The sequence below is a fragment of the Tupaia chinensis genome, unplaced genomic scaffold (assembly GCF_000334495.1).
Source record: "Tupaia chinensis unplaced genomic scaffold, TupChi_1.0 Scaffold000270_1, whole genome shotgun sequence".
Lineage (NCBI taxonomy): Eukaryota > Metazoa > Chordata > Mammalia > Scandentia > Tupaiidae > Tupaia > Tupaia belangeri.
In genome coordinates this window covers 246,594-260,276 of record NW_006159750.1, presented here as the reverse complement: position 1 = coordinate 260,276, position 13,683 = coordinate 246,594, and the positions used below count along the sequence as shown (strand labels likewise).

Below are 13,683 nucleotides of genomic sequence, written 5' to 3'. Positions count from 1 at the left end.
CATGTATTAGAATTAAAGTAGAAGAGTTGATTATTTACTAAAATAAGGCATTATTTCTAATCTACTTTTTCCCTGATAGTGTTTTAGTTACAACTTCTGGAGGGCGCATATATTTTAACAGGAGGAGAAAAGTTTAAAAATAAAGAAAAAGCATAAATAAAATAAATTACTACATTTCTGGGGGGAAATGAATTAATGTTACATAGGATATGCTGTGAAGGAAAAGGAAAAGAGAGCAGCGAGAGTGATCATTAAATGCCACTCTGATGAAGTGATATTTGTTGAAACTGAAATAAAGAGACAGAAAGCCATATAAACACCTGCTGGGGAGAAGTTTCAAAGAGAATGAACAATAGAACACAGCGGTGAGAGTAATCGTGAATGCTTGATGGGTGGAAAGAAAGCCAATATGGGATAAATACAGTTAATGAGAAGAAACAATTAACTTACAGAGTAAGACAAGGAAGGACCTTTATATAAAAACATGTAAACTAGGTATATGAATGTGGATCTAAGTTTGATTGCATTGGAAATTCACTGGACTCGTATATGTTTGGAACGGCATGATCTGGTTTACTTTTTGGAAAGCTACCTCTGGCTTCTATGTGGTAGACAGACAATTTAGGGTAAGAAGAGAATAAAGGATTAGAAGGTTATTTCAGGCTTCCAGATCAGATGTTCTGGAAATGTAGTCAAAATAATGAGACATGTTTGGATTTGGAATATATCTGACATAAGAATTATGACAGGTTATATAGAAGGAATAAGTTGAGATGTGAGGAAATTTGAGACATATCTCATTCTGAGCAGTAGAATAGATAACAATGCCTATACCTGGAACAGAGAAGGTGGAGGATAAATGATTTGGGGTGGGAGCTGATTGAAGAAAGGTGGGAAATATTAGTTCTCTTGTGGCCCTGTTAGTTTTCATGTATCTAGTAAACAAAGGGTAGAAATATCAAACAAGTTATTGGTCATAGGAGTCTGGAGCCCAAGAGAGGTCTGGTCTAGAAATATAAACTGGAGTGTCATTAGTTTATGGCTGGTATTTAAGTGCTAGGATTGGAAAGATCATCTTGTGAGGATATTAGAAAAAAGACAAAGGCTGAGGACCAAGAGCTAAAGTTTTTTAGCACTTAGACATCTGTCCAAGGACAATCCAACAAAGGAGACCAAAAGAGCCACTACAGAAGTAGAGTGAGGGAGATAAAAAGTCAAATATTATTTCAGCGTGGACTAAGTGTTTCAAAAATGAAGCCAGTGGTCAATCATGTCAAATACCATTGAGAGGTCAAATAAGATAATTTTAAAGAAATATTGACTGTGGCAATAGGTAGACCATTGCTAACTTTGACTAGAACCAATTCAGTAGAATGTTGTAGATTACAGATTAATTGGAGTGGTTTAAGAAAAAAATTGAGGCTAGGAGAAGAAACTGCCCATGGAGAAAACTATTGGATCGTTGGGAAAGTCATGATGCATTTTTGCATAGAAAAACGTAGAAAAATACCTCATGACATTCCCAATGACCTAATATTTTTAGGGATACTGCCATGAAAAACGAAAGAATTTGAAAAAGAAAAGTTGAATAAGGGGATGATTTTAATACTAAGTTTAATTTTAATAAAGTTACACAGTCACATAATTTAAAGAGTGAAATAATCCTCAAAGGCTTATTACTGGAGAAGCTATCTCCTGCGCGTATCAGCTCCCATTTCCCATTTCTTACAAATCTTTCAATCAACTTTAACGGAGTCTTTTTACTCCTCTTGTCCCTTGTATCTGCAGTTGCCTTTCTGGTCTTTGTTAGACTTTTACATTTTTCTTTTTCTTTTCTGATTTTTTCCCTTTTTTATTCTTCTTTTTTTTTTTAGGGGTTTTTGCTATAGGGCGCATGCACTCACCAAAAAGATAGAGAGAGACAGAGAGACAGAAAGCGAGAAATCACCCCCCAGGGGGGACGGCTATGCCACAATCCCTTCTCCTCCATTCTCCTCTCAGGATATTGGGCATGCACGCACACGCACCTGGCGTGAGTTTAAGCCACCGGGTCCGGGACTCAAACTGCATTCGACTACATGGGTGTTTAGCGACATAGCCATTATGCTATCTGCTGGTCCCAATTTTTCCCTCTTTTTTGTCTAATCTCACTTTCTAGGTCTTTTTATTCCTGCTATTACTATTATTCTTTTTCCAATTTATCTCTATTCTCTTCTTCCTTTTCTCTCACTTCTCTTTCTCATCTTCCTCCTTTCTTTCTGTCTCTTCTTACTCTCTAATGTTACTAATCAGAGTATTAAAATGACATATCAGTTTATATCATTTGATTTTCTTGAATAAAGATTTATAGGCCCTGTTCTTAAATAAAAATCAATTTAACCAAACAAAGTAGCTTTCTTCCTAAGGAGGAAATAATTATTTTCTTGAATGTATCATTAGCCTTTTTTATTTCTTCAGCATCAATGTTAGTCAATAGAAATAATAAATAAATGATACATATAGAAAACCTTTCTGGAGCCAGCAAGTGGCCTAATGGTTAAGACACTGGACTGTCATATGGTCGACTGTGGTTCGAGTCCTGGACCTGGCAGCTTGAAACTCATACTGGGCACGTGTGCATGCGTGTCCGAAATCCTGAGAGGAGAATGGAGGACAAGGGATTGCAGCATGGCCATTCCTTCTGGACGGTGATTTCTTTCTCTCTGTCTCTCTCTCTCTGTTTCTCCTGTAAGCACATGCACCATGTAGCAAAAATCTCTCAAAGAAAGAAAGAAAACTTTTTCAATAAATTTAAAGATTTCTACAAGGAAAAGATCTCATTTACTCAATTGGGATTTCCTTAAGGTCCACTGCTCTGCCTTATTCTTTCATATGTCCAGCACTGAATACTGCGCTTGGTAGATAATAGCTGTTCAAAAACCTTTATTTAACTCTGTTAGTGATATTCTTAGCAGAGCACAGTGCTAGCACATTAACAAATTCTAGATGAGTCAAACATATATAACATGATTTTTCTTTGCATGGCTATATTCCATGTCAAATCTTGACCTTCAAAGTAAAATTATTTTTTAATAAAGACCCAATACCATTATCAAGCTATATGGCAGATGTTGTTCATATGCTCTATTGCCCACTTGATGTGCCATTCTAAGTCACTCAGTAAGATATGTATCAGGCCCTTATGTTACATTCACAGGCCCTAAGGAGTGTTTACAGAAAAATGTGATAAATGAGAGTAGTTAGGGCAGGCTCCATTGCACAATGGTAATATACTGCTCAAGTGAGGCTAGATCACACGTTGTGGCTGCAATATGAATTTCTGGCCCGGTTGGCCAGAAACATTCTGGGCATACGTGCAAGTGCCTAAAATCTAATGGGCTAAAGGACAGGAGGAAGGTGATCATGGTGTGACCATACCCTATGGAGTTGCTCCTCTCTTCCACTCTTTCTTACTCTCATTCTTTTGTGTGCACACATGCACTCTGCTCTGAAAAAAATAATTTTTTTTAAAGAGAGTGAGAAAGCAGTTAGAAACAAAGGAGAAAATCTCTGATTTTCCCTGAGGAGTCTGGCAGGCTTCACAGAGGTGGTGATTTTTAATCTGAGTCTCACAGTGGGGGATGACAGCCATTTCAAGAAACCATAACATCTTTGTAACAAACAGTTGCTAGGAGCAGTCATAAATTTTAGTGTAAAAAGCAACATATTAAACAAAAAAGGATGCTTGCCACTTTCCTGTCAGTGTAAAGAAATATGGACAACAGGAAACATGCCATTGAGAGACAAGGGCAATTTAAACTGAGCCCAGTGTGGGAGCATTTAATCAGACTCTTCATATATGTCCTTTTATTTAAAGTATTATTAAGAAATATCCTCTAGCTTAGCTCATGTGAATTTTAAGCCTCGGTGGTATTAGGTGTGAGACATAGGGAGCATTTCTGGGATCTTATTAATTTAGGCAGTGGGCCTGTTAGTGAGCATGTGATTGCTCACAAAGCTGAAGGATTTACTCAAGTTATTGATTTGTTGGCAAATATATTGGGCAAAAATCCCCTGATATTGCTCATAGTTGTGCATTCAAATTTTATTGGATATGGAACCACTTTCCTTTGTGTTTAAACTTGCGACATCTTTCTATAAATAGAAAAACCCAGGTGTTAACTGCAGAAGAACATTCTCTGCTTGGCAGCTGTGCCCTCAGCTCATGGCTCTGATGCTCAATTCTAACAAATGCTTTGGTTCCTTTGTTTCAACTTTGTTTTGCCATTTCCAAATCATTCAAAAGAGAGAATATAAAATTCATTTTAAGCTATATAAGAAGAAAACACCTTGGCTTCATGGAGACCAAATGCTTAGATCTGCTTTTTTAGGTAAATTGAAAATTTTTCTTTCCAAAACAGACAGCCTAGATTTATCTCCGAAAACAAGGTAATTGGATTAATATTTACTGTCTATTTCATTTTAAACAAAATGTGCATGTATATATTTTTCACAGGCTGTATAGTACATTTAGGTCAACCTTACAAATCTTCACAAAACCTGTTTTAATAAATCCCATCCTTTAGATGGGTAGATCTTTATTGCCAACTTTTAGTGTACAGTATCTGCTATCTCACAGTGGTAGAAGAATCTTTATTCAAAATTAAGGGTCCGAAGTGGTCAAAACCTAAAGCTGCTAGCATTTACAATTTAGTGATTACAACATTAAAAATAGAATTTACTTAACCTTTGAAGTATCCTTAGACATATAGATTAAGTCCACTGAAATGTCACTCTCTATCTCATGAGAGAACACTGTCTCTTAAGGTGAAACAGTTACTGGGGAAAGTAAAAATTAAAAAAAAAGGAAAACATAATATTACCACAGCACAGTAACAGATGGTCTTCTCTCATTTTTTTGTTTGTTTGTTTGTTGTAGTTTTTGCTATAGGGCGCATATACTTGCCAAAGAGAGATAAAGAGGGAAAGTGAAAAATCACACACACCCCCAATTGTGAATGGCCACACAATAATCTCTTCTCCTTCATTATCCTCTTGGGATTTGGGGCACCACACGCCTGTGCCCTGCACGATTTTCCATCTGCTGGGTCTGGGACTAGAACTGTAGTTGGCCATGTGAGATGCAGTGCTTTAAACTCCACATCACCTCCTAGCTCTAAAATAATTATTTTATTTTATTTTATTTATTATTATCATCTTTTTATTTGCTATAGGACACATGCACAAACCAGAGAGAGAGATTGAGACAGAGAGAGAGAGAGAGAGAGAGAAACCAAGCCACCAGGTCCAGTAATTAAACCACCATTGGCAATGTGGGAGTACCTTAACCACCATGCCACCTGCTGGTCCCTCCTCTTACTATTTTTAAGAAGAAAATAATAATTTATTTTTACATTGGATTTCTAATGGCATGTCCTAATAGCTAATGATTATAGTAGTATTTCCCCTCAAGCCCATATTTCATTTCCTGTTTCACTCCTTTTTCTCTCAGGTGACAGAATAAAACCTAGGCATGGGAAGAGTATCTAGCAAGGAAGATCACATCAGGGATCACTAAAAAAAGTAGGATCTTGGGACCAGCAGTTAGTGTAAGGTCTATGTCACTAAACTCTCATATAGCCAACCGCGGTTCAAGTCCCCAACCTGGTGGCTTAAACTCACGCTTGGGCACATGTGCATGTGTGCCCAATATCCCAAGAGGAGAATGGAGGAAAAGGGATTGTGATGTGGCCATCACCTCTGGGAGATGATTTCTCACTTTCTATCACTCTATCTCTCTCTGTCTTTCTGGCGAGTGCACGTACCCTATAGCAAAATAATTCTCTACAAAAAAAACAAGCAAACAAACAAAATGTAGGATCTTGAACATCTGAGATCATCGATTCAGAAAATAAGCCCACAATAAAGGAAGACAAGAAATTAGATTTAGCCATAACTTTATACTTACACATGTTTTCCCAGTTCATTTCTGAACACGTGTAGCAAAATTAAAATAGTTCAACTGGCATATACCTAATATTCTTTCTTCCTATTCTGCTTAAAAATGAAAGAAGGAGCACTGGATTCTTGTCCCAGTTCTACCACCAAATAGCTGTGTATGTTACAGTAAGTAATCTAACCTCTCTGACCCTCAGGTTATTTAGGCTCTACCAAGTTGGTAAAATGGATTGCTCTCATATTAGGTGCCAGTCCTTGTTTAAGACTCAGGGATCCCAAAGATGAAAATTACTTCCACTTGAATTGTTGCAATTGCCTCTTGTTTTATCTCCCAGTTCCAATTTCACCCCTCTCAATAATTTCTAAATTGTCCACTGTGTTCCATTACTCTTTGTAATGGAAATCTTTTCAAAGGTTTTTAAATGCTGCAATAGTATTCTGCAGCCTTCATAAGAAAGATGTGATACTCTGTAATGTACACTGGTGTCTTTCTGGTCAGTTCCTCTGTGCTTCTCTTAATCCATTTTCCACCCCTTCTCAGGATGCCTCATCCATAATAATCCCCATTCTGTTTCAGCAACGCTCTGATGTCTCTTTTGTTCCTTTCTAGTGTGTGTATTTCTTTCCACCTAAAACATCATCCTTTATCACTTCTGCTATCCTAACTTCATTAATCTTTTATACCTCAGTTCCCAAGGCACTCTTTTTTTTTTTTTTTTGAGAGATTTTCACTGTAGGGCGCGTGCGCTCGCCAGACAGACAGAGAGAGACATAGAGACAGAAAGTGAGAAATCACCCCCCAGGGGGGGATGGTCACGCTGCAATCCCTTCTCCTCCATTCTCCTCTCGGGATCTTGGGCACGCACGCACACGCACCCGGCGTGAGTTTTAAGCCACCGGGTCCGGGACACGAACCGCGGTCGACTACGTGGGAGTCCAGCGACATAGCCATTACGCTAACTGCTGGTTCGCCCAAGGCACTCTTCAGTCTTAAGTCTCTTCAGATCCTAGTAAAGTATCCCAAACTCATTGAGTAGTGTCATACATTTACTTTACGGATCTTCAGCAGCTATTACAGTAGCTATTTCAGAGTACTGGCTAAGGTATAAAGCACTGAAACAGATGGCCTTGGTGTAATCTCAATTTATTGTGTAACCTTAGGCAAGTTATCTCACCTCCTTCATCTTCAGTTGTTTTATGTGTGAAAAGGGAAATGATAATTAGTGTGTACATCTTGGGAATGTTATGAAGGTTAACAAATAAACATAAAATTAAACTTAACAAAAATTTAAAAATAAATGCATCTGAAATGCTGTAAATAAATAAATATCCTTAATAAAAGTTACTTCTTGAGGCCAGCCACTGGTGTGATAGTTAAGGTGGCTGGATCCCACATAGCTGACTGCGTGGTTTGAGTCCTGAGCCTGAAGGCTTGAAACACATGCCAGATGCAAGTGTGTGCATGCCCAAAATCTAAGAGGAGAATGGAAGAGAAGGTATTATGGTATGGCCATAGCCCCTGGGGGATGTTTTCTCACTTTCTCTCTCTCTCTCACTCTCTTTTTCACGTAAACTCACACACCCAGCAACAAGCTAAGGAAAAAAAATGTTATTTGTTCTTTTATTATTGGTAATAATGTCTTACATCTATATCTCTAGCACTTTGAACATTACCTGACATGACACATTTCCTATACCATTATGTGTCAAGCATAATGTAATTGCAGGACATACAAATATAAATCGTAAATATAGCAAGTGAAGGAATGAATGAAAGAATTAACAAAGACAGATAATATTCTTATTCATGAAGATGACTATATAGTAGAAGAGACCTGCAAGAAAAAAAAAATGTAACAGAGTATGCATCAGTTGCAGTTCAGTGCAGGAATCAAATCTTTCCAAGTGTGTCAAGCAAGAACATTAAATTCAGGTAATTAATAGCTTAGAAAATTGTTGAATGGCCATAGGAAAGGATGTCAGGATCAGCTGGCCACTGGATTTCTGAGTTAAAGGACAAATCACCAAAGCAGTAAGCTAGGGCATGTTAGACTGCTTCTGCTGTAACAAGCATCCCTTATCGACATGATGCTGTGGCTAAAAGCTAACAAGCTAAGGGTGAGTCTCCTCTACCACCTGCATGTGTTCTGGCTTCCTTAACTTTGCTTGCTTTGAGCAAAAGCAGTGCTTTCACTGTTGAAATCACATGAGAGAGCATCTAATTAGTCTAATCTTGGACAAGTTTGTGAAATATAGTTTTTCACTTCTGAATCACTCCAGTTATAAAGTGGGCACAGACTTCATTAAAAAAAAAAAAAAGTCTTACTTCCAAAAATCTTTACTTTAAAATCTATTTTGGATATTCACATTAAAAAAATCCTGCCATTCCAAACTCATTCTGAACTTCACAGACCACCGAAGAAAACCATGTTCTAGCTGTATTCAGTGGGTCAGGATCTATATCATGAAGCACAGAGTACGAGCATGCATACCAACTAGGCTGAAGGGTATAGGTCAGAAGGACTTCCTAAAAGAAAAGCTCTGTTGAGGAGAAAGCAAGAAAGCAGTTGAAGACATGTCCACATGGTCTTCAGTTTAAGAAATTCCATTGTGGGATCAACTAGTGGTGTCAACAAGTGGTGGCAGAACTCCCACATGGCCAACTGCAGTTCGAGTGTTGGATCTGGTGGCTTGCTCTCTTTTTCTCTCTCGTGAGTGCCTGAGCCTTATAGAAAATTAAATAATAATATAATAAGTAAAATTAAATAAATAATTCTTTAAAAAACAGAGTTCCCTTGCAAGGAGAAAATTCCCATCTGAGGATATTTTCTCATTTGGAAGTGATGTATTGTGGAATACTATTAACAAAGTACCAATAACAAAGCTGGGTGCAGAACATGAGGATAATTTAGTCTATTCTTACCAACAAATACTTAAGGGATACTAACTGAATTTTTAGTCATTGATGTAACGTTAACTCACAACACTTAAACACTTGAAAGCAGTCTATTGTGCCTGTCACAGCCTAGACTTCAGGAAATGATAACGGCTTGTTAATGCAGTCGTTCTTAAATTGTGTTCTCTGTTTAAACTTTGCTCAGACAAAACTAGAACTAGAAACAAGAACCTAGAAGTATTGCTTTTTTTCTCCTTCATTTCTCTTTTTTTTTTTGGAGAGGTTTTTGCTATAGGGCGCATGCGCTCACCAGACAGACAGAGAGAGACAGAGAGACAGAAAGTGAGAAATCCCCCCCCAGGAGGGATGGCCATGCCACAATCCCTTCTCCCCCATTCTCCTCTCGGAATCTTGAGCATGCACGCACACACGCCCGACGTAAGTTTAAGCCACCGGGTCCGGGACTTGAACCGCTGTCGACTGCATGGGAGTCCAGTGACATAGCCATTACGCTAACTGCTGGTCACCCCCTTTATTTCTTAATGTAAAATTAAAGAAAATTTTGTGGAGAAATTATTGCTCTTATTTTTAGATATAAGAAGCAACATTGAAGAGGTAAAATATTAAATTAATGTGATTTTTCTATTGCATGATACTGTTGGTTTTATTGGGAAAGAAGCTTTACCACTTACACATATTTTCTCTTAGGCCCATCTCCGATAGCACGCAGTGATCACTGCTTCTTGTCAGGCCAAGGCCCTGTGGAAGGATAGAGAGTCACGACACGAGACCCTATCAAAACAACACACAGTGATATTTCTTAAAAAGGTGTGTGTATTCTATATAAAATATTGACTGGCGGGAGCCAAAAGGTGGCCTAGTAGTTAAAGTGCTGGACTCTTCATGTGATTGACCATGGTACAAATCCCAGAGCAGTGATTTGAAACAAACCAGGTGTGTATTCTCTGAGAGAATAAAGTAGAAGGAATTGTTCTATGGCAATTCTCCGGGGGGTGGGGGTGGTGATTTCTCACTTTCTGTCCCTCTGCCTCTCCAGAGAGCGCACATGCCCTATAGCAGAAATACCTCTAAAAAAGAAAAAAAATTGATCAACATTTCAGTTTCTAAAAACCTAAGAAATTCAGATGTAATGTGCCATAACTGTGGATCATAGTAGTAAAGTTGTAGTCTACTTGTGGGATATACATAAATTCATTAAAAGTCCTTTACTATAAAAGGCAGCAAATACATTTTCTGACCATACTGGTTAATTTCATGACTAACCTTGAACCCTCACAACTCCTAAATTTTATTATATAATCTTTCAAGATATGAAAGAAAGATATGAAAACTATTAATTCTAGGAACTAGAAATGGAAAATTTTTTGTAATGTGCATGATTGAGTCACTATGCAGTGTGTACTCGATGGGAGATCGTATTTTGTATGCTGTGATGATGCTTAGGGAAGGAATGTAAATTGAGTTACAAAAAAAAAGTTTCAGGAAAAAATTATATATCTATTCAATGACTGCAGTAGGATATGTAGCCCCAGCTAGGTGCTACTTTATAGGATGCATAAAGTTAGACCTGTGTTCATGGAAATGTGTGTGTCACCTGCGTTTGCTATGAGGGTATTTGGATTGATTAAGGTCTTTGGTGATTCAATAAAATGTGGGGGAAAAACAATATAGAAAGCAAACATAGATACCAGAGACAGTGAGAAAGGAGAGTGGGAGATGGCAGAGGGTAAGAGATAGGGAATCAAGGAGAGGGGGAAAAAAGCAAAACATACAGAAAACAAGAAATGGAAGATTATTTGCTGGCAATAACATGTATGTTGATGTGCTTGATTGAGACAATATACAGTGTACTCTGGATGGAAAATCTCATTTTGTATGCTGTAATGATGTACAGCGAATGAATGCAAATAAATAAATTGAAAAAAAAAATGAATTTACCTTTTATATATTAAAAGTTCTAATTGACAGAATTTTCTAAATACATTGAATTTTTTTACATTAGTCTTAAAAATTTGATATTTAAATTATTTTATTTTTTATTCTCTTTGATTTTATTTTTTTAGTTCCTGTCTAAACTTTAAAGTAAGTTTGCATCATGTGAGAAGAAAGTTGTTGTCTTACATTAGCAATCTTTATTTTCCAGTATTAAAAATGCCCTGTGAGTTTGCTTCATTGGACAGTGGTTAAATATTGTGATTGGGTGCCAGATCTCACATGGCAGACCAGGAATAGCCCTGCAGCTAGAAAAATATGCCAAGTGCTGGAGCTGGCAGGTGATCTGGTGATGAAGGGTGCTTGACTCCACTTGGCCAACCATGGTTTAAGTCCCAGACCTGGAGCCTTGCTTTCTCTTTCTCTTCCTCTCGTCAAATTAAAATAAATAATAAATAAAGTTAAATGAAATAATTCTTTTAAAAGAAAGAAAAAAAGACAGACACACCAAGTGAGTATGCCCAAAATCCTGATGGAAAAGAGAAAATAAGGGCTGCTACAGCCCTCCTCCTGTTCCAGCTGCTGCAGCTGCTACAACTTTCTGGGCTGAGTTGGCCCACTGTCCCAGTGGGGCCATGTGCTTTCACCCTGCCCAGCTCCTGCCAATATCTGCTGCCACCTTAGCTTCGCGGGCTCTTCACCGGGCTACCAAGATGGCGCCGAGGTCCTGCCCCAAGAAGGCTCAGAAGCTGAAAGAGCAGCACCAGCTCATCCTGTCCAAGCTGCTGAGGAAGGGGGACATAAAATACCGCACTAACTGTGAGGCCGAAGGTCCCCAATGGGCTTCCTGGAATATTGGTGTGTTTATCTGTATCGGATGTGCTGGAATTCATAGAAATCGTGGGGTTCCTATATCCAGGGTCATGTCAGTCAACCTAGAGCAATGGACACCAGAAGGAATACAGCACATACAAGATATGGAAAGTACTAAAGCAAGACTATTCTGTGAAGCCAGTCTTCCAGAGAACTTTCCAAGGGCACAGACAGATCAAGCAGTGGAATTTTTTTCATTAGAGATAAATAGGAGAAGAAATACTACAGTAAGAATGCTATAGCTATGACAAATATGTCCTTCTCTGGTGCTCCTCTTCAGTCTTTGGTATCCTCTGCTTCTCTACAAGCTGCTGTTAAGGAAAACAAATTAGAGAAAGAAAAGGAAAAGAAAAATCAAGAGAAAACGAGAGAAAAGGGACCAGAAAAGCCTGAAAAGCCACTTATAACTGAAAATCTGCAGAACCTTCTGTTGATCTTTTAGGACTTGATGGCCCTTCAGAGGCACGAGTGACCAATGAAAACACAACCACAATGCCAGCCAGCCCCGAGCGATGATCAGGACATCTTTGGACCAACAATTTCTAATCCCTTACCTGCAACTGTCATGTCCCCAGCTCAGGGGACATCCTCTGTATCTGCAGCTACCACCCTACCTACAGTAACATCAGGGGATCTGGATCTATTCACTGAACAAACTACAAAATCAAAAGAAGTGGCAAAGAAACAACTCTCCAAAGACTCCATCGTATCTCTGTATGGTATAGGAATCATTCAACAGCAGAGTATGCCTGGTGTCTTTATGGGACCCAGAAATATACTATTTACCTCACAAGTACAAACTGCATTTCAAGGTTTTCCATCAATGATGGTACCTGTGCCTGCAGCTCCAGGCCTTATAGGAAATGTGATGGGACAAAATGCAAGCATGATGGTGGTCATGCCCACATCCAATGGGCTTATGGGAAATGCACAAACTGGTGTGATGCTACTTCCTCAAAATGTTGGCCCCAGGGAGGAATGGTTGGACAGATGGGTGTACCCCAAAGTAAGTTTGGCTTGCCACAAACTCAACAGCTTCAGTAGAACCTCTCACAGATGAATCAGCAGATGACCGGTATGAATATCAACAGTAGAAACCCTGCAGTGGGTTTTGGCCACCACAGCAGCAGGCTGGTCTGGAAACTCATCAGGTCAGACTCTCAGCATGCAATTGTGGAAATGAAAAGTGCAACACAAGTTTTATCCAGAACTGCCGCCCGACATTCCTTGCTAAAATGCATCCAGTTCCCCTGCTTATTCATATACATACATCGTTTTTCTTTTTCCCCATTTATTTACATTAAGAATTATCTGGGGGGAACAAGCAGTTAGCGTAATGGCTATGTCGCGGGACTCCCACGTAGTCGACCGCGGTTCACGTCCCAGATCCGGTGGCTTAAAACTCACGCCGAGCGCGTGTGCGTGCGTGCCCAAGGTCCCGAGAGGAGAATGGAGGAGAAGGGATTGCAGCGTGCCCATCCCCCCTGGGGGGCGATTTCTCGCTTTCTGTCTCTCTGTCTCTCTCTGTCTGTCTGGCGAGCGCAAGCGCCCTATAGCGAAAACTCTCCAAAAAAAAAAAAAAAGAATGGGGAACCAGCAGTTAGCGTAATGGCTATGTCGCGGGACTCCCACGTAGTCGACCGCGGTTCACGTCCCAGATCCGGTGGCTTAAAACTCACGCCGAGCGCGTGTGCGTGCGTGCCCAAGGTCCCGAGAGGAGAATGGAGGAGAAGGGATTGCAGCGTGCCCATCCCCCCTGGGGGGCGATTTCTCGCTTTCTGTCTCTCTGTCTCTCTCTGTCTGTCTGGCGAGCGCAAGCGCCCTATAGCGAAAACTCTCCAAAAAAAAAAAAAAAGAATTATCTGATTGACCATTGTTGGTCCATATTGATTAAATTTTGATGTGGTGAAAAGCAGGTTGAAAACCATTTTTTTTAATTTATTTATTTTTTATTATCATCATAATCATCTTTATATTACATTGGATTACATATAACTTTACAGTGTATTACATTATTTTTTCAA

At 39.1% G+C, this 13,683-nt stretch overlaps 1 pseudogene; it reads left to right on the top strand.

The window, feature by feature from the left end:
* The first annotated feature begins 11,499 nt into the window (after positions 1 to 11,499).
* On the top strand, positions 11,500 to 12,842 carry LOC102493371 (stromal membrane-associated protein 1 pseudogene; annotated as a pseudogene).
* Positions 12,843 to 13,683: the final 841 nt, after the last annotated feature.